Below are 21,568 nucleotides of genomic sequence, written 5' to 3'. Positions count from 1 at the left end.
AATTAGTCAGGGTTTAGGGAGACTGAACACACAATATTCAGGCGGCAGAATTTCTTTTTATCTCCTCTCACTCTTGAGTTTCTCTCTTTTTCGCTGCTTGTGGAAATCAAGCTGGGATTTTAACCCTTAGCCACCAAACCCTTTACGGGTGGGTTTTTTTTTGTGTGTGTGTGTCCGGTTTCGGAACTGTTTTGGTGAGAATCCCACATGACACCGCTACCCGCCTCTGAGATATCCTGTGAGTGCGGCCTATAGAAACAGGCTTCAATGTTAATGTGGTAATTATAATGGAATTGGTATTCTCATTTGATTAGGGTGTTGCCGTGACAACACGAGGTAAAACATGATGTTACCATGGAAAATTACTGTCGACGACAACGAAAGTAGAATTACCACAACGAGAAATGAGGCCTTGACTCAAGGCCATGTAAAGCACAGCAAAGGGCTCCGTAATTATATGAAGGCTCCACAGTGCCTTAGACCCAGGTAGCTCAAGGCCAATTGCTACAGCCAATATGGGGTCAATTAATGCACATAGTACACCATATGAATAAGTTCGGAATGAATTGGAGTAAAAAGAAAGACTTGCATTTACACGGGACCTTTCAATTCAGGGAGGTAAACTCCCTGCTCTTTTGTAGTTGGTGTCCGAGATGATATGTTTCATCCACCTGAGAGGGAAGACACCTGGTCTTGGTTTATCTGAAGAAGTCGGATTCGATTCCCGGCTTGGGTCACTGTCTGTGCGGAGTCTGCACGTTCTCCCCGTGTCTGCGTTGGTTTCCTCCGGGTGCTCCGGTTTCCTCCCACAAGTCCCGAAAGATGTGCTGTTAGGTGAATTCTGAATTCGCCCTCCTTGTACCCGAACAGGTAACTAGGGGCTTTTCACAGTAGCTTCATTAATGTAAGCCTACTTCTGATACTAATAAAGATTATTATTATTATTGTAGTGGACTAGGAGAGTCCAGCTGGACTCTGTGTTCAAAGGCTTGGAATTCTGCGGACAGTCGTACACTCCCTGACTCCCCAAAGCCATGTACAAGTCAGGAGTGTGATGAGAGCAGCTCCAAAGACACTCAAGAAGCTCAACACCATCCAGGACAAAGCAGCCTGCTTGATTGACACCCCATCCACGACCTTAAATGTTGCCTCCCTCTACCACTGACGCATAATGGCAGCCATTTGTACATTATACAAGATGCACAGCAGCAACTCACCAAGACTTCTTCCAACAGCACCTTCCAAACCCACGATCGATACAACCTCGAAGGACAAGGACGGCAGCAGATACCTGGGAAGCCCACCATGTGGAAGTTCCCATCCAAGCCTCTCGCCACCCTGACTTGGAAATATATCGCTGTTGCTTCACTATCACTGGGCCGAAATACTGGAACTCCGTCCCTAACAGCACAGTGGATGTACCCAGCGGTTCAAGTAGGCACCTGGCTACCATCAGGGGCAATTAGAGATGGGCAACAAATATTGGCCGAGTCAGCGACGCCACATTGTGAGAATGAATTTTTTAAAAAGCCACTGGTGTAGAGTTTAGAATCACCAAACCTGCAGGAGGCTCCAGGAATGATCGGTTCATTCCCAGGACACAGCTGTGAACAATTGCCGAGAAGAACATTCTGTGGGACATTGAACAGGAAATGGTGTTTTTCTGATTTACTTTGTGCACTTTCCTTCGTTAGTTGTAAAAATATTGGAGATGGTGAGAAAAATGGCTGTTCAACTGGGAGGGAGTTGGAGGTTACGTGATGACCCCTGAAGGATGGCGTCCAATCAGAGTTTATAATGCTAGGTTTGAACTCTCCACCTTCAGTCAGACTCCGAAGGAAGAATGGTACCAATAATCTAAACACCCAGCCCACTGTCCCTATGCACAGACTAAACAACTAACATTTTGATATTAAAGGTCTGTAGCTTGTAGGAGGAGGGAAGGGAACATTAGGGACAGGAGGATCGAGCTCCCCTGCAATGGCTGATCTGTATCTCAACTCCATTTACCTACTGTTGCTCCAGATAGGAACATTTGCACTTGGGGATGCAGAATGGTTAGCACTGCTACCTCACAGCGCCAGGGTCCCGGGTTCAATTCCAGCCTCAGGTCACTGTCTCTTGTGGAGTTTACACTTTCGCTCCGTGGTCTGCGTGGGTTTCTTCCGGGTGCTCCGGTTTCCTCCCGCAGTCCAAAGATGTGCAGGTTAGGTGGATTGGCCATGCTAAATTGCCCCTTAGTGTCCAAAGTGGGGTTACAGGGATAGGACAGCGGAGTGGGCCGGAGCAAGGTGCTCTTTCGGATGGTCAGTGCAGATTCATAGAACATAGAACATACAGTGCAGAAGGAGGCCATTCGGCCCATCGAGTCTGCATCAACCCACTTAAGCCCTCACTCCCACCTCCTATCCCCGTAACCCCAATAACCCCTCCTAACCTTTTTGCTCACTGAGGGCAATTTATCAAGGCCAATCCACCTAATCTGCACGTCTTTGGACTGTGGGAGGAAACCGGAGCGCCCGGAGGAAACCCGCGCAGACACGGGGAGGACGTGCAGACTCCGCACAGACAGTGACCCAAGCCGGGAATCGAACCTGGGACCCTGGCGCTGTTAAGCCACAGTGCTATCCACTTGTGCTACCATGCTGCCCTAATGGGCCAAATGGCCTCCTTCTGCACTGTAGGGATTCTATCCCCTCACCCAACAAAAATCTATTGATCTCAGTTTTAAAAATGTCCAATTGATGGTTAGCCGCCACAACCTTCCTGGGGTAGAGAGTCCCAGATTTCTACTATACTTTGAAAACTGAGGGAGAGTCGGTTTATTGTAGTCCGGGGTACAGATTGGTTGGAGCAGGAGAGAAAATGCGAATGAGTCTTGAATCAGGATTCTCCTCTTCCTGGGAATGGCGACAAAATGGAGCCCACCTCGCTGACTCTTGGGTCAGAGGTTACGGTGGGTTCCTATTAGGAGCCTGCAGTTGCCACTGAAGAACAGCAGGGAGTGCTGTAGCCCCAGACGAGAGAACGGGGGTCCTTTTAAAGGGGTAAATAAAACCTCCTCCAGGAAAGCATTTGTTTGAGGCCTCAGACCAAGGGAGGTTTCCTGTTTATGATGCTGCCGACACATCATGACCAGAGTGAACCTTAGCCCCAGGTGACTAGAAGTACTCACCAAGGGCCAGTTCACCAGTGAATGCAGAGGATTAAATGAATCTGTTTCCGTTTGTAATCCAATGCTCTCCAGCTGTATTCCAGGATTTGATTAAATCCTGATTAATACGAGCGTGACATCGCTGGGATAGGGTTAGTGAATGGCTGATAATCACAATCAAATCTTTTTCCTTTGCTGAAGGATGCATATCCCGCCTGCCCACATGTTTTGCATTTCCTTCACCAGTGTTCTGGAGCTCACTTCCCTCCTCTTTAAAATCCACCCCTCCCAGATCCTTGTGAAATCTATTAACTTCATAATCGTTCCCTGTCCACACTGCCTGGTGTCATCGCTGCACTTTGTAATATCCACAGAAATTGGACCATTATCGATTGAATAAAAACACACACAATGTCCGGCTGCTATTCATCCTCGTTGCTCTTTGTGGAATCTTGCTGTGCAAAATTGGCCGTTGTACTTTCCCGCTTTGCAACACTGACTGCACGGTTCAAAGTACTTCATTGACTGAGAAATGCTTTGGTGTGCCCCGAGGGTGTGAAAAGTGCGGGGACATAAGTAATTCTTCTTTTCCTTGATGCATGTTACTGCGAGCATTGTGTGTGGAGTTGGTGGCCCAGAACAGGCCTCGCTGATCACGGCCTACCAGCACCATTCTGTCTACGTCCCCTCCCCTGGCTGCCCCTCACTCATGTTCCTTCTCTCAGATTTTCTTTAAGGCCTTAGATGTAGGACCAACTCGATTACACCCGTCACCTAGGCCGATAATATCTCTGAAAAACTCTGCTCGGGTTTGTAAGTAACTTTCAGTGATCAGTAACCTTTCCTCTTTGCACCTTGACCCTCAACACTTGCCCTCTGACCTCTACACAAGATCCAGCTTCTACCTTGGGTCAGACCGTTTACATCTAAGATTCGCCTATGGACTTAACCCTTGAAGACCAGTCCACAAATTTAATTGAACACACTTGTCGTTTACTGGTTTCCCATGTTCTAACCCTTGTGCACCTCTGAGGGTCACTCCATTTAGCCTTGCAAAAATCACCACTCCGTTGCGGGTTAAATTACTTCTGCTCCCTCCCTTCCCCCGTTTGAAGCCTCTACACATAAGATTTCAGTTTCCTCTCCTGTTTTAATCACAGGAAAGGCCTGCGAGATATCTTCCAAAGACTCTTTAAGATCTTACCTCCTACACCATTTTAATTGTCTGTTTCCTTTTAAGTTTCACTGACATGCAATTCATGTGATACTTCAGCCTAACCAAATCGACGCATTGAACTGGCCTGAATGGCCTTCTTCTGTGCTGACCCATAATATTATTTGAACTATAAATGTTGGGTCAGGTGGTATTAGCATTCTAACGTGAATTGAACCAGTTCTTAACGATTTAGAATTGAATTGACCAATTCATGAAATCACCCTGTTCTATCTCCACAGGTTTACTTGATGTTTGTATGACGAAACTTGGTGTGGCATTCAGCGTTTCTGGAATTATATTTTACAGAGTGTAGGGAGGAGGTAGCACTGCTCACAGTTAGGCTCACTACACTCTGGCCCCTCCAGTCTTGATCCTCACTTTGAACAGTGCCTCCAAGTGGTTGTTAGCATGTGACAACAGCCACACCTGGCGAACCACTTCAACCAGCAAGTCAAACCAGGTGAGAATCGCTCTTGGCAATGTAGAGATATGTCGACCCAGCATGCACATCTCCAGAGGTGTAGCATCCCCTCAATACCGCACCAAAGTGTCAGCTTGGATTTCGGTCTTTGCATTTGAATCTAAAACCTTCTGATTTGGATGCCAGAGTTTAAACAAGCTGAGATTCCTATTGAAGCTTGACTGGTGCTTTCAAACTTCCAGCTTCAAGTCAGAAAGCATTTGGCTTTCTTCCTCAATTTGAACATTTCAATGTGAGAAATGTGATGGTTAAAGAATCACTGGAACATCTGTCATCCCCACATCAACCACACAAATAATCAGCTCACATTCATCGCTGTGCCAGGGATGAGTTTCTGTATTGACTGTTTTAGTGAACATTAATAGACCACATCACATAACAAAAATGACTGAGGCAGCAATTTAATTGGACTTCATTTGGTTTGTCTAAAGAATAACAGCTACCCGTGACTGAGTTACCAGGTGGAATCATGTCAGAGGTCGCGCAGTGAACTTTCACTTGGCTTCTTGTTGGCAATTTGAACTCTGGCGTGCGATGTCCATCACCTGCCAGTCAGTTGTTGGCTGAACGTGTTTTGGGTGATGAGCATTTCTTATCGTATTCAGAGACTGACAGCGTGTCAGTCACTTACTGTCGGCTCACATGGGTTGTGCCTTGTTTGAACTCGAGCTGAGCCTCAAACGAGACGTCCACCCGCTCAACAGATTGGTCATTTCACAATGTGTCGTTTCACACTTAGCTTCTCAGCACATCCTGCAAATCCTATTCAGCTCAAGGCCACACAAAGACCAACCCCAGGTAATGCCCTGGCCACAACAAGGTCGTGCCCACACAGAGCCTAAACCAGAGAGCAATCCCCACAATATCCACCAGCTTGTATCATACCACCTCCATAACCAGCTCCAAAATACCCAACCTTATAGTATCTACCCCCAGAATAACTGACAACGCAATATCCACCTCATAATACTCACCCCCTGAATAACCAATAAAACAGAATCCATCTGCACAAACCCCTCACCCACAAGATCCTCCACCCCACAGATAGCCACACCCACATATAGCCACACCCACTGATAGCCAAACCCACAGATAGCCACACCCACAGATAGCCACACCCACAAATAGCCACACCCACAGATAGCCACACCCACAAATAGCCACACCCACAGATAGCCACACCCACAGATAGTCACACCCACAGATAGTCACACCTACAGATAGCCACACTTACATATAGCCACACCCACAGATAGCCACACCCACAGATAGCCACACCCACAGATAGCCACACCCACAGATAGCCACACCCACAGATAGCCACACCTACATATAGCCACACCCACAGATAGCCACACCCACAGATAGCCACACCCACAGATAGCCACACCCACAGATAGCCACACCTACATATAGCCACACCCACATATAGCCACATCCACAGATAGTCACACCTACAGATAGCCACACCCACAGATAGCCACACCCACAGATAGCCACACCCACATATAGCCACCCCACAGATAGTCACACCCACAGATAGCCACACCCACATATAGCCACACCCACAGATAGCCACACCCACAGATAGCCACACCCACAGATAGTCACACTTACATATAGCCACACCCACAGATAGCCACACCCACAGATAGTCACACTTACATATAGCCACACCCACAGATAGTCACACTTACATATAGCCACACCCACAGATAGTCACACTTACATATAGCCACACCCACAGATAGCCACACCCACAGATATTCACACCCACAGATAGCCACACCCACATATAGCCACACCCACATATAGCCACATCCACAGATAGTCACACCCACAGATAGCCACACTTACATATAGCCACACCCACAGATAGTCACACCCACAGATAGCCACACCCACAGATAGCCACACCCACATATAGCCACACCCACAGATAGTCACACTTACATATAGCCACACCCACATATAGCCACACCCACAGATAGTCACCCCACAGATAGCCACACCCACAGATAGCCACACCCACAGATAGTCACACCCACAGATAGCCACACTTACATATAGCCACACCCACATATAGCCACACCCACAGATAGTCACACTTACATATAGCCACACCCACATATAGCCACACCCACAGATAGTCACCCCACAGATAGCCACACCCACAGATAACCACACCTACATATAGCCACACCCACAGATAGTCACACTTACATATAGCCACACCCACATATAGCCACACCCACAGATAGTCACACTTACATATAGCCACACCCACAGATAGCCACACCCACAGATAGCCACACCCACAGATAGCCAAACCCACAGATAGCCACACCCACAGATAGCCACACCCACAGATAGCCACACCCACAGATAGTCACACTTACATATAGCCACACCCACATATAGCCACACCCACAGATAGCCACACCCACAGATAGTCACACCTACATATAGCCACACCCACAGATAGCCACACCCACAGATAGTCACACTTACATATAGCCACACCCACAGATAGCCACAACTACATATAGCCGCACCCACAGATAGCCACAACTACATATAGCCACACCCACAGATAGCCACACCCACATATAGCCACACCCACAGATAGCCACACCCACAGATAGTCACACTTACATATAGCCACACCCACATATAGCCACACCCACAGATAGCCACACCCACATATAGCCACACCCACAGATAGTCACAACCCACAGATAGTCACACTTACATATAGCCACACCCACAGATAGCCACACCCACATATAGCCACACCCACAGATAGTCACACTTACATATAGCCACACCCACAGATAGCCACACCCACAGATAGTCACACTTACATATAGCCACACCCACAGATAGCCACACCCACAGATAGTCACACTTACATATAGCCACACCCCACATATAGCCACACCCACAGATAGCCACACCCACAGATAGTCACACTTACATATAGCCACACCCACAGATAGCCACACCCACAGATAGTCACACTTACATATAGCCACACCCACATATAGCCACACCCACAGATAGCCACACCCACAGATAGCCACACCCACAGATAACCACACCCACAGATAGCCACAGCCACAGATAGTCACCCCACAGATAGCCACACCCACAGATAGTCACACTTACATATAGCCACACCCACAGATAGTCACACTTACATATAGCCACACCCACAGATAGTCACACTTACATACAGCCACACCCACAGATAGCCACACCCACAGATAGTCACACCCACAGATAACCACACCTACATATAGCCACACCCACAGATAGCCACACCCACAGATAGCCACACCTACATATAGCCACACCCACATATAGCCACATCCACAGATAGTCACACCTACAGATAGCCACACCCACAGATAGCCACACCCACAGATAGCCACACCCACATATAGCCACCCCACAGATAGTCACACCCACAGATAGCCACACCCACATATAGCCACACCCACAGATAGCCACACCCACAGATAGCCACACCCACAGATAGTCACACTTACATATAGCCACACCCACAGATAGCCACACCCACAGATAGTCACACTTACATATAGCCACACCCACAGATAGTCACACTTACATATAGCCACACCCACAGATAGTCACACTTACATATAGCCACACCCACAGATAGCCACACCCACAGATAGTCACACCCACAGATAATCACACCCACAGATAGCCACACCCACATATAGCCACACCCACATATAGCCACATCCACAGATAGTCACACCCACAGATAGCCACACTTACATATAGCCACACCCACAGATAGTCACACCCACAGATAGCCACACCCACAGATAGCCACACCCACATATAGCCACACCCACAGATAGTCACACTTACATATAGCCACACCCACATATAGCCACACCCACAGATAGTCACCCCACAGATAGCCACACCCACAGATAGCCACACCCACAGATAGTCACACCCACAGATAGCCACACTTACATATAGCCACACCCACATATAGCCACACCCACAGATAGTCACACTTACATATAGCCACACCCACATATAGCCACACCCACAGATAGTCACCCCACAGATAGCCACACCCACAGATAACCACACCTACATATAGCCACACCCACAGATAGTCACACTTACATATAGCCACACCCACATATAGCCACACCCACAGATAGTCACACTTACATATAGCCACACCCACAGATAGCCACACCCACAGATAGCCACACCCACAGATAGCCAAACCCACAGATAGCCACACCCACAGATAGCCACACCCACAGATAGCCACACCCACAGATAGCCACACCCACAGATAGTCACACTTACATATAGCCACACCCACATATAGCCACACCCACAGATAGTCACACTTACATATAGCCACACCCACAGATAGCCACACCCACAGATAGTCACACCTACATATAGCCACACCCACAGATAGCCACACCCACAGATAGTCACACTTACATATAGCCACACCCACAGATAGCCACAACTACAGATAGCCGCACCCACAGATAGCCACAACTACATATAGCCACACCCACAGATAGCCACACCCACATATAGCCACACCCACAGATAGCCACACCCACAGATAGTCACACTTACATATAGCCACACCCACATATAGCCACACCCACAGATAGCCACACCCACATATAGCCACACCCACAGATAGTCACAACCCACAGATAGTCACACTTACATATAGCCACACCCACAGATAGCCACACCCACATATAGCCACACCCACAGATAGTCACACTTACATATAGCCACACCCACAGATAGCCACACCCACAGATAGTCACACTTACATATAGCCACACCCACAGATAGCCACACCCACAGATAGTCACACTTACATATAGCCACACCCCACATATAGCCACACCCACAGATAGCCACACCCACAGATAGTCACACTTACATATAGCCACACCCACAGATAGCCACACCCACAGATAGTCACACTTACATATAGCCACACCCACATATAGCCACACCCACAGATAGCCACACCCACAGATAGCCACACCCACAGATAACCACACCCACAGATAGTCACCCCACAGATAGCCACACCCACAGATAGTCACCCCACAGATAGCCACACCCACAGATAACCACACCTACATATAGCCACACCCACAGATAGTCGCACTTACATATAGCCACACCCACAGATAGTCACACCCACAGATAGTCACACTTACATATAGCCACACCCACAGATAGCCACACCCACAAATAGTCACACTTACATATAGCCACACTCACATATAGCCACACCCACAGATAGTCAGCCCACAGATAGCCACACCCACAGATAACCACACCTACATATAACCACACCCACATATAGCCACACCCACAGATAGTCACCCCACAGATAGTCACACCCACATATAGCCACACCCACAGATAGCCACACCCACAGATAGCCACACCCACAGATAGCCACACCCACAGATAGTCACCCCACAGATAGCCACTCCCAAAAAAAGCCACACCCACAGATAATCACACCCACAGATAGCCACACCCACAGATAATCACACCCACAGATAGTCAGACCCATAGATAGTCACACCCACAGATAGTCACACCCATAGATAGTCATACCTACATTTAGCCACTCCCACAGATAGCCACACCCATAGATAGTCACACCTACATATAGCCACACCCACAGATAGTCACCCACAGATAGCCGCACCCACAGATAGCCACACCCACAGATAGCCACACCCACAGATAGCCACACCCACAGATAGCCACACCCACAGATAGTCACACTTACATATAGCCACACCCACAGATAGCCACACCCACAGATAGTCACACCCACAGATAATCACACCCACATATAGCCACACCCACAGATAGCCACACCCACAGATAGTCGCACTTACATATAGCCACACCCACAGATAGCCACACCCACATATAGCCACACCCACAGATAGTCACACTTACATATAGCCACACCCACATATAGCCACACCCACAGATAGTCACCCCACAGATAGCCACACCCACAGATAGCCACACCCACAGATAGTCACACCCACAGATAGCCACACTTACATATAGCCACACCCACATATAGCCACACCCACAGATAGTCACACTTACATATAGCCACACCCACATATAGCCACACCCACAGATAGTCACCCCACAGATAGCCACACCCACAGATAACCACACCTACATATAGCCACACCCACAGATAGTCACACTTACATATAGCCACACCCACATATAGCCACACCCACAGATAGTCACACTTACATATAGCCACACCCACAGATAGCCACACCCACAGATAGCCACACCCACAGATAGCCAAACCCACAGATAGCCACACCCACAGATAGCCACACCCACAGATAGCCACACCCACAGATAGCCACACCCACAGATAGCCACACCCACAGATAGTCACACTTACATATAGCCACACCCACATATAGCCACACCCACAGATAGTCACACTTACATGTAGCCACACCCACAGATAGCCACACCCACAGATAGTCACACCTACATATAGCCACACCCACAGATAGCCACACCCACAGATAGTCACACTTACATATAGCCACACCCACAGATAGCCACAACTACATATAGCCGCACCCACAGATAGCCACAACTACATATAGCCACACCCACAGATAGCCACACCCACATATAGCCACACCCACAGATAGCCACACCCACAGATAGTCACACTTACATATAGCCACACCCACATATAGCCACACCCACAGATAGCCACACCCACATATAGCCACACCCACAGATAGTCACAACCCACAGATAGTCACACTTACATATAGCCACACCCACAGATAGCCACACCCACATATGGCCACACCCACAGATAGTCACACTTACATATAGCCACACCCACAGATAGCCACACCCACAGATAGTCACACTTACATATAGCCACACCCACAGATAGCCACACCCACAGATAGTCACACTTACATATAGCCACACCCCACATATAGCCACACCCACAGATAGCCACACCCACAGATAGTCACACTTACATATAGCCACACCCACAGATAGCCAAACCCACAGATAGTCACACTTACATATAGCCACACCCACATATAGCCACACCCACAGATAGCCACACCCACAGATAGCCACACCCACAGATAGCCACAGCCACAGATAGTCACCCCACAGATAGCCACACCCACAGATAGTCACCCCACAGATAGCCACACCTACATATAGCCACACCCACAGATAGTCGCACTTACATATAGCCACACCCACAGATAGTCACACCCACAGATAGTCACACTTACATATAGCCACACCCACAGATAGCCACACCCACAAATAGTCACACTTACATATAGCCACACTCACATATAGCCACACCCACAGATAGTCACCCCACAGATAGCCACACCCACAGATAACCACACCTACATATAACCACACCCACATATAGCCACACCCACAGATAGTCACACCCACATATAGCCACACCCACAGATAGCCACACCCACAGATAGCCACACCCACAGATAGCCACACCCACAGATAGCCACACCCACAGATAGTCACCCCACAGATAGCCACTCCCAAAAAAAGCCACACCCACAGATAATCACACCCACAGATAGCCACACCCACAGATAATCACACCCACAGATAGTCAGACCCATAGATAGTCACACCCACAGATAGTCACACCCATAGATAGTCATACCTACATTTAGCCACTCCCACAGATAGCCACACCCATAGATAGTCACACCTACATATAGCCACACCCACAGATAGTCACCCACAGATAGCCGCACCCACAGATAGCCACACCCACAGATAGCCACACCCACAGATAGCCACACCCACAGATAGTCACACTTACATATAGCCACACCCACAGATAGCCACACCCACAGATAGTCACACCCACAGATAATCACACCCACATATAGCCACACCCACAGATAGCCACACCCACAGATAGTCGCACTTACATATAGCCACACCCACAGATAGTCGCACTTACATATAGCCACACCCACAGATAGTCACCCCACAGATAGCCACACCCACAGATAACCACACCTACATATAGCCACACCCACAGATAGTCACACTTACATATAGCCACACCCACAGATAGCCACACCCACAGATAGTCACACTTACATATAGCCACACCCACATATAGCCACACCCACAGATAGTCACACTTACATATAGCCACACCCACAGATAATCACACCCACAGATAGTCACACTTACATATAGCCACACTCACATATAGCCACACCCACAGATAGTCACCCCACAGATAGCCACACCCACAGATAACCACACCTACATATAGCCACACCCACATATAGCCACACCCACAGATAGTCACCCCACAGATAGTCACACCCACATATAGCCACACCCACAGATAGCCACACCCACAGATAGTCACCCCACAGATAGCCGCACCTACATATAGCCACACCCACAGATAGCCACACCCACAGATAGTCACTCCACAGATAGCCACACCCACAGTTAGTCACAACCCACAGATAGCCACACCCACAGATAGTCACACTTACATATAGCCACACCCACAGATAGCCACACCCACAGATAGTCACACTTACATATAGCCACACCCACATATAGCCACACCCACAGATAGCCACACCCACAGATAGCCACACCCACAGATAACCACACCCACAGATAGCCACAGCCACAGATAGTCACCCCACAGATAGCCACACCCACAGATAGTCACCCCACAGATAGCCACACCCACAGATAACCACACCTACATATAGCCACACCCACAGATAGTCGCACTTACATATAGCCACACCCACAGATAGTCACACCCACAGATAGTCACACTTTCATATAGCCACACCCACAGATAGCCACACCCACAAATAGTCACACTTACATATAGCCACACTCACATATAGCCACACCCACAGATAGCCACACCCACAGATAGTCACCCCACAGATAGCCACACCCACAGATAACCACACCTACATATAACCACACCCACATATAGCCACACCCACAGATAGTCACCCCACAGATAGTCACACCCACAGATAGCCACACCCACAGATAGCCACACCCACAGATAGCCACACCCACAGATAGTCACCCCACAGATAGCCACTCCCAAAAAAAGCCACACCCACAGATAATCACACCCACAGATAGCCACACCCACAGATAATCACACCCACAGATAGTCAGACCCATAGATAGTCACACCCACAGATAGTCACACCCATAGATAGTCATACCTACATTTAGCCACTCCCACAGATAGCCACACCCATAGATAGTCACACCTACATATAGCCACACCCACAGATAGTCACACCTACATATAGCCGCACCTACATATAGCCACACCCACAGATAGCCACACCCACAGATAGTCACACTTACATATAGCCACACCCACATATAGCCACACCCACAGATAGCCACACCCACAGATAGTCACTCCACAGATAATCACACCCACATATAGCCACACCCACAGATAGCCACACCCACAGATAGTCACACTTACATATAGCCACACCCACATATAGCCACACCCACAGATAGTCACACCTACATATAGCCACACCCACAGATAGCCACACCCACAGATAGTCACACTTACATATAGCCACAACTACATATAGCCACACCCACAGATAGCCACACCCACATATAGCCACACCCACAGATAGTCACACCTACAGATAGTCACACCCACAGATAATCACACCCACATATAGCCACACCCACAGATAGCCACACCCACAGATAGTCACACTTACATATAGCCACACCCACATATAGCCGCACCGACAGATAGCCACACCCACAGATAGTCACACCCATAGATAATCACACCCACATATAGCCACACCCACAGATAGCTACACCCACAGATAGTCACACTTACATATAGCCACACCCACAGATAGCCACACCCACAGATAGCCACACCCACATATAGCCACACCCACAGATAGTCACCCCACAGATAGCCACACCCACAGATAGCCACACCCACAGATAACCACACCTACATATAGCCACACCCACAGATAGTCGCACTTACATATAGCCACACCCACAGATAGCCACACCCACAAATAGTCACACTTACATATAGCCACACCCACATATAGCCACACCCACAGATAGTCACACTTACATATAGCCACACCCACATATAGCCACACCCACAGATAGCCACACCCACAGATAGTCACACTTACATATAGCCACACCCACAGATAGCCACACCCACAGATAGTCACACTTACATATAGCCACACCCACATATAGCCACACCCACAGATAGCCACACCCACAGATAGTCACACTTACATATAGCCACACCCACATATAGCCACACCCACAGATAGTCACCCCACAGATAGCCACACCCACAGATAGTCACCCCACAGATAGCCACACCCACAGATAGCCACACCCACAGATAACCACACCTACATATAGCCACACCCACTGATAGTCGCACTTACATATAGCCACACCCACAGATAGCCACACCCACAGATAGTCACACTTACATATAGCCACACCCACATATAGCCACACCCACAGATAGTCACACTTACATATAGCCACACCCACAGATAGCCACACCCACAGATAGTCACCCCACAGATAGCCACACCCACAGATAACCACACCTACATATAGCCACACCCACAGATAGTCACACTTACATATAGCCACACCCACAGATAACCACACCTACATATAGCCACACCCACATATAGCCACACCCACAGATAGTCACCCCACAGATAGTCACCCCCACATATAGCCACACCCACAGATAGCCACACCCACAGATAGTCACCCCACAGATAGCCACTCCCAAAAAAAGCCACACCCACAGATAATCACACCCACAGATAGCCACACCCACAGATAGTCACACCCACAGATAATCACACCCATAGATAGTCATACCTACATTTAGCCACTCCCACAGATAGCCACACCCATAGATAGTCACACCTACATATAGCCACACCCACAGATAGTCACCCACAGATAGTCACACCTACATATAGCCGCACCTACATATAGCCGCACCCACAGATAGCCACACCCACAGATAGTCACACTTACATATAGCCACACCCACAGATAGCCACACCCACAGATAGTCACACTTACATATAGCCACACTCACATATAGCCACACCCACAGATAGCCACACCCACAGATAATCACCCCACAGATAGCCACACCCACAGATAGCCACACCCACAGATAGCCACACCCACAGATAGCCACTCCACAGATAGCCGCACCCACAGATAGCCACACCTACAGATAACCACACCTACATATAGCCACACCCACAGATAGTCACACTTACATATAGCCACACCCACAGATAGCCACACCCACAGATAGTCACACTTACATATAGCCACACCCACATATAGCCACACCCACAGATAGTCACACTTACATATAGCCACACCCACAGATAGCCACACCCACAGATAGTCACACTTACATATAGCCACACCCACATATAGCCACACCCACAGATAGTCACACTTACATATAGCCACACCCACAGATAACCACACCTACATATAGCCGCACCCACATATAGCCACACCCACAGATAGCCACACCCACAGATAGTCACCCCACAGATAGCCACTCCCAAAAAAAGCCACACCCACAGATAATCACACCCACAGATAGCCACACCCACAGATAATCACACCCACAGATAGTCAGACCCATAGATAGTCACACCCACAGATAGCCACACCCACAGATAGTCACACCCACAGATAGCCACACCCACAGGTAGTCACACCCACAGATAGTCACACCCATAGATAGTCATACCTACATTTAGCCACACCCACAGATAGTCACCCACAGATAGTCACACCTACATATAGCCACACCCACAGATAGTCACCCACAGATAGTCACACCTACATATAGCCGCACCTACATATAGCCACACCCACAGATAGCCACACCCACAGATAGTCACACTTACATATAGCCACACCCACATATAGCCACACCCACAGATAGTCACACTTACATATAGCCACACCCACAGATAGCCACACCCACAGATAGTCACACTTACATATAGCCACACCCACATATAGCCACACCCACAGATAGTCACACTTACATATAGCCACACCCACATATAGCCACACCCACAGATAGTCACCCCACAGATAGCCACACCCACAGATAACCACACCTACATATAGCCACACCCACAGATAGTCACACTTACATATAGCCACACCCACAGATATCTACACCTACATATAGCCACACCCACATATAGCCACACCCACAGATAGTCACCCCACAGATAGTCACCCCCACATATAGCCACACCCACAGATAGCCACACCCACAGATAGTCACCCCACAGATAGCGACTCCCAAAAAAAGCCACACCCACAGATAAGCACACCCACAGATAGCCACACCCACAGATAGTCACACCCACAGGTAGTCACACCCATAGATAGTCATACCTACATTTAGCCACTCCCACAGATAGCCACACCCATAGATAGTCACACCTACATATAGCCACACCCACAGATAGTCACCCACAGATAGTCACACCTACATATAGCCGCACCTACATATAGCCACACCCACAGATAGCCACACCCACAGATAGTCACACTTACATATAGCCACACCCACAGATAGCCACATCCACAGATAGCCACACCCACAGATAGCCACACCCACAGATAGCCACACCCACAGATAGTCACACTTACATATAGCCACACCCACATATAGCCACACCCACAGATAGTCACACTTACATATAGCCACACCCACAGATAACCACACCTACATATAGCCGCACCCACATATAGCCACACCCACAGATAGCCACACCCACAGATAGTCACCCCACAGATAGCCACTCCCAAAAAAAGCCACACCCACAGATAATCACACCCACAGATAGCCACACCCACAGATAATCACACCCACAGATAGTCAGACCCATAGATAGTCACACCCACAGATAGCCACACCCACAGATAGTCACACCCACAGATAGCCACACCCACAGGTAGTCACACCCACAGATAGTCACACCCATAGATAGTCATACCTACATTTAGCCACACCCACAGATAGTCACCCACAGATAGTCACACCTACATATAGCCACACCCACAGATAGTCACCCACAGATAGTCACACCTACATATAGCCGCACCTACATATAGCCACACCCACAGATAGCCACACCCACAGATAGTCACACTTACATATAGCCACACCCACATATAGCCACACCCACAGATAGTCACACTTACATATAGCCACACCCACAGATAGCCACACCCACAGATAGTCACACTTACATATAGCCACACCCACATATAGCCACACCCACAGATAGTCACACTTACATATAGCCACACCCACATATAGCCACACCCACAGATAGTCACCCCACAGATAGCCACACCCACAGATAACCACACCTACATATAGCCACACCCACAGATAGTCACACTTACATATAGCCACACCCACAGATATCTACACCTACATATAGCCACACCCACATATAGCCACACCCACAGATAGTCACCCCACAGATAGTCACCCCCACATATAGCCACACCCACAGATAGCCACACCCACAGATAGTCACCCCACAGATAGCCACTCCCAAAAAAAGCCACACCCACAGATAAGCACACCCACAGATAGCCACACCCACAGATAGTCACACCCACAGGTAGTCACACCCATAGATAGTCATACCTACATTTAGCCACTCCCACAGATAGCCACACCCATAGATAGTCACACCTACATATAGCCACACCCACAGATAGTCACCCACAGATAGTCACACCTACATATAGCCGCACCTACATATAGCCACACCCACAGATAGCCACACCCACAGATAGTCACACTTACATATAGCCACACCCACAGATAGCCACATCCACAGATAGCCACACCCACAGATAGCCACACCCACAGATAGCCACACCCACAGATAGTCACACTTACATATAGCCACACCCACATATAGCCACACCCACAGATAGTCACACTTACATATAGCCACACCCACATATAGCCACACCCACAGATAGTCACCCCACAGATAGCCACACCCACAGATAACCACACCTACATATAGCCACACCCACAGATAGTCACACTTACATATAGCCACACCCACAGATATCCACACCTACATATAGCCACACCCACATATAGCCACACCCACAGATAGTCACCCCACAGATAGTCACCCCCACATATAGCCACACCCACAGATAGCCACACCCACAGATAATCACACCCACAGATAGTCAGACCCATAGATAGTCACACCCACAGATAGTCACACCCATAGATAGTCATACCTACATTTAGCCACTCCCACAGATAGCCGCACCCATAGATAGTCACTCCTACATATAGCCACACCCACAGATAGTCACCCACAGATAGTCACACCTACATATAGCCACACCCACAGATAGTCACCCACAGATAGTCACACCTACATATAGCCGCACCTACATATAGCCACACCCACAGATAGCCACACCCACAGATAGTCACACTTACATATAGCCACACCCACAGATAGCCACACCCACAGATAGTCACACTTACATATAGCCACACTCACATATAGCCACACCCACAGATAGCCACACCCACAGATAGTCACACCCACAGATAGCCACTCCACAGATAGCCACACCCACAGATAGCCACACCTACAGATAACCACACCTACATATAGCCACACCCACAGATAGTCACACTTACATATAGCCACACCCACAGATAGCCACACCCACAGATAGTCACACTTACATATAGCCACACCCACATATAGCCACACCCACAGATAGTCACACTTACATATAGCCACACCCACAGATAGCCACACCCACAGATAGTCACACTTACATATAGCCACTACCACATATAGCCACACCCACAGATAGTCACACTTACATATAGCCACACCCACAGATAGTCACACTTACATATAGCCACACCCACAGATAGCCACGCCCACAGATAGTCACACTTACATATAGCCACACCCACATATAGCCACACCCACAGATAGTCACACCTACATATAGCCACACCCACAGATAGCCACACCCACAGATAGTCACACTTACATATAGCCACACCCACATATAGCCACACCCACAGATAGTCACACTTACATATAGCCACACCCACAGATAACCACACCTACATATAGCCGCACCCACATATAGCCACACCCACAGATAGTCACACCCACAGATAGTCACACCCACATATTGCCACACCCACAGATAGTCACACCCACAGATAGCCACACCCACATATAGCCACACCCACAGATAGCCACACCCACAGATAGTCACCCCACAGATAGCCACTCCCAAAAAAAGCCACACCCACAGATAATCACACCCACAGATAGCCACATCCACAGATAATCACACCCACAGACAGTCACACCCACAGATAGTCACACCCGTAGATAGTCATACCTACATTTAGCCAATCCCACAGATAGTCACGCCCACAGATAGTCACCCACAGATAGCCACACCCACAGATAGTCACACCCACAGATAGTCACACCCATAGATAGTCATACCTACATTTAGCCACTCCCACAGATAGCCACACCCATAGATAGTCACACCTACATATAGCCACACCCACAGATAGTCACCCACAGATAGTCACACCTACATATAGCCACACCCACAGATAGCCACACCCACAGATAGTCACCGCACAGATAGCCACACCTACATATAGCCACACCCACAGATAGCCACACCCACAGATAGCCACACCCACTGATAGTCACCCACAGATTGTCACACCTACATATAGCCGCACCTACATATAGCCACACCCACAGATAGCCACACCCACAGATAGCCACACCTCCGATATCCATTCCCACAGATAGCCACACCTCCGATATCCATTCCCACAGATAGCCACACCTCCGATATCCACTCCCACAAATATCAACCGCCACAAATATCTGCTCCCTGGGGGCTTGCAAGAAAAGTACAGCAACAATAATGGGTGATTTTAATATGCACATGGACTGGAGAAATCAAATTGTCAAGGGTAGCCTGGAGGCAGAGTTCATTGAATGTTTTAGAGATTGTTTCCTGGAACAGTATTTGGGAACCAACCAGCGGCGATTTAGTATTCAGTAATGAGGAGGGATTAATTAAAGGATCTCGCAGTGAAAGATCCACGAGGGATTAATGAGCCTAGCCTGGTAGAATTCAAGATTCAGTTTGGGGGCAAGAAAGAGTCCCACACTAGTGTTCTGGAATTAAACAAAGGAAATTACATAGGCATGAGGACAGATTTGACCCATATAGACTGGGAAGGAAGCTAAAGGTAGGACAGCTGTTGTTTAAGGAGATACTCAATTCCCCTCATCTAAAATATATCCCAGTGAGGAAGAAAGATGGTAAGAGGGGCAAAAAAACCCTCCATGGCTAAACAAGGATGTCAAGGACATTATAAAGACAAAAACTAAGTTATATCATACTG

The sequence above is a fragment of the Scyliorhinus canicula genome, chromosome 16 (assembly GCF_902713615.1).
Source record: "Scyliorhinus canicula chromosome 16, sScyCan1.1, whole genome shotgun sequence".
Lineage (NCBI taxonomy): Eukaryota > Metazoa > Chordata > Chondrichthyes > Carcharhiniformes > Scyliorhinidae > Scyliorhinus > Scyliorhinus canicula.
Note: the sequence above shows the minus strand (reverse complement) of the source record.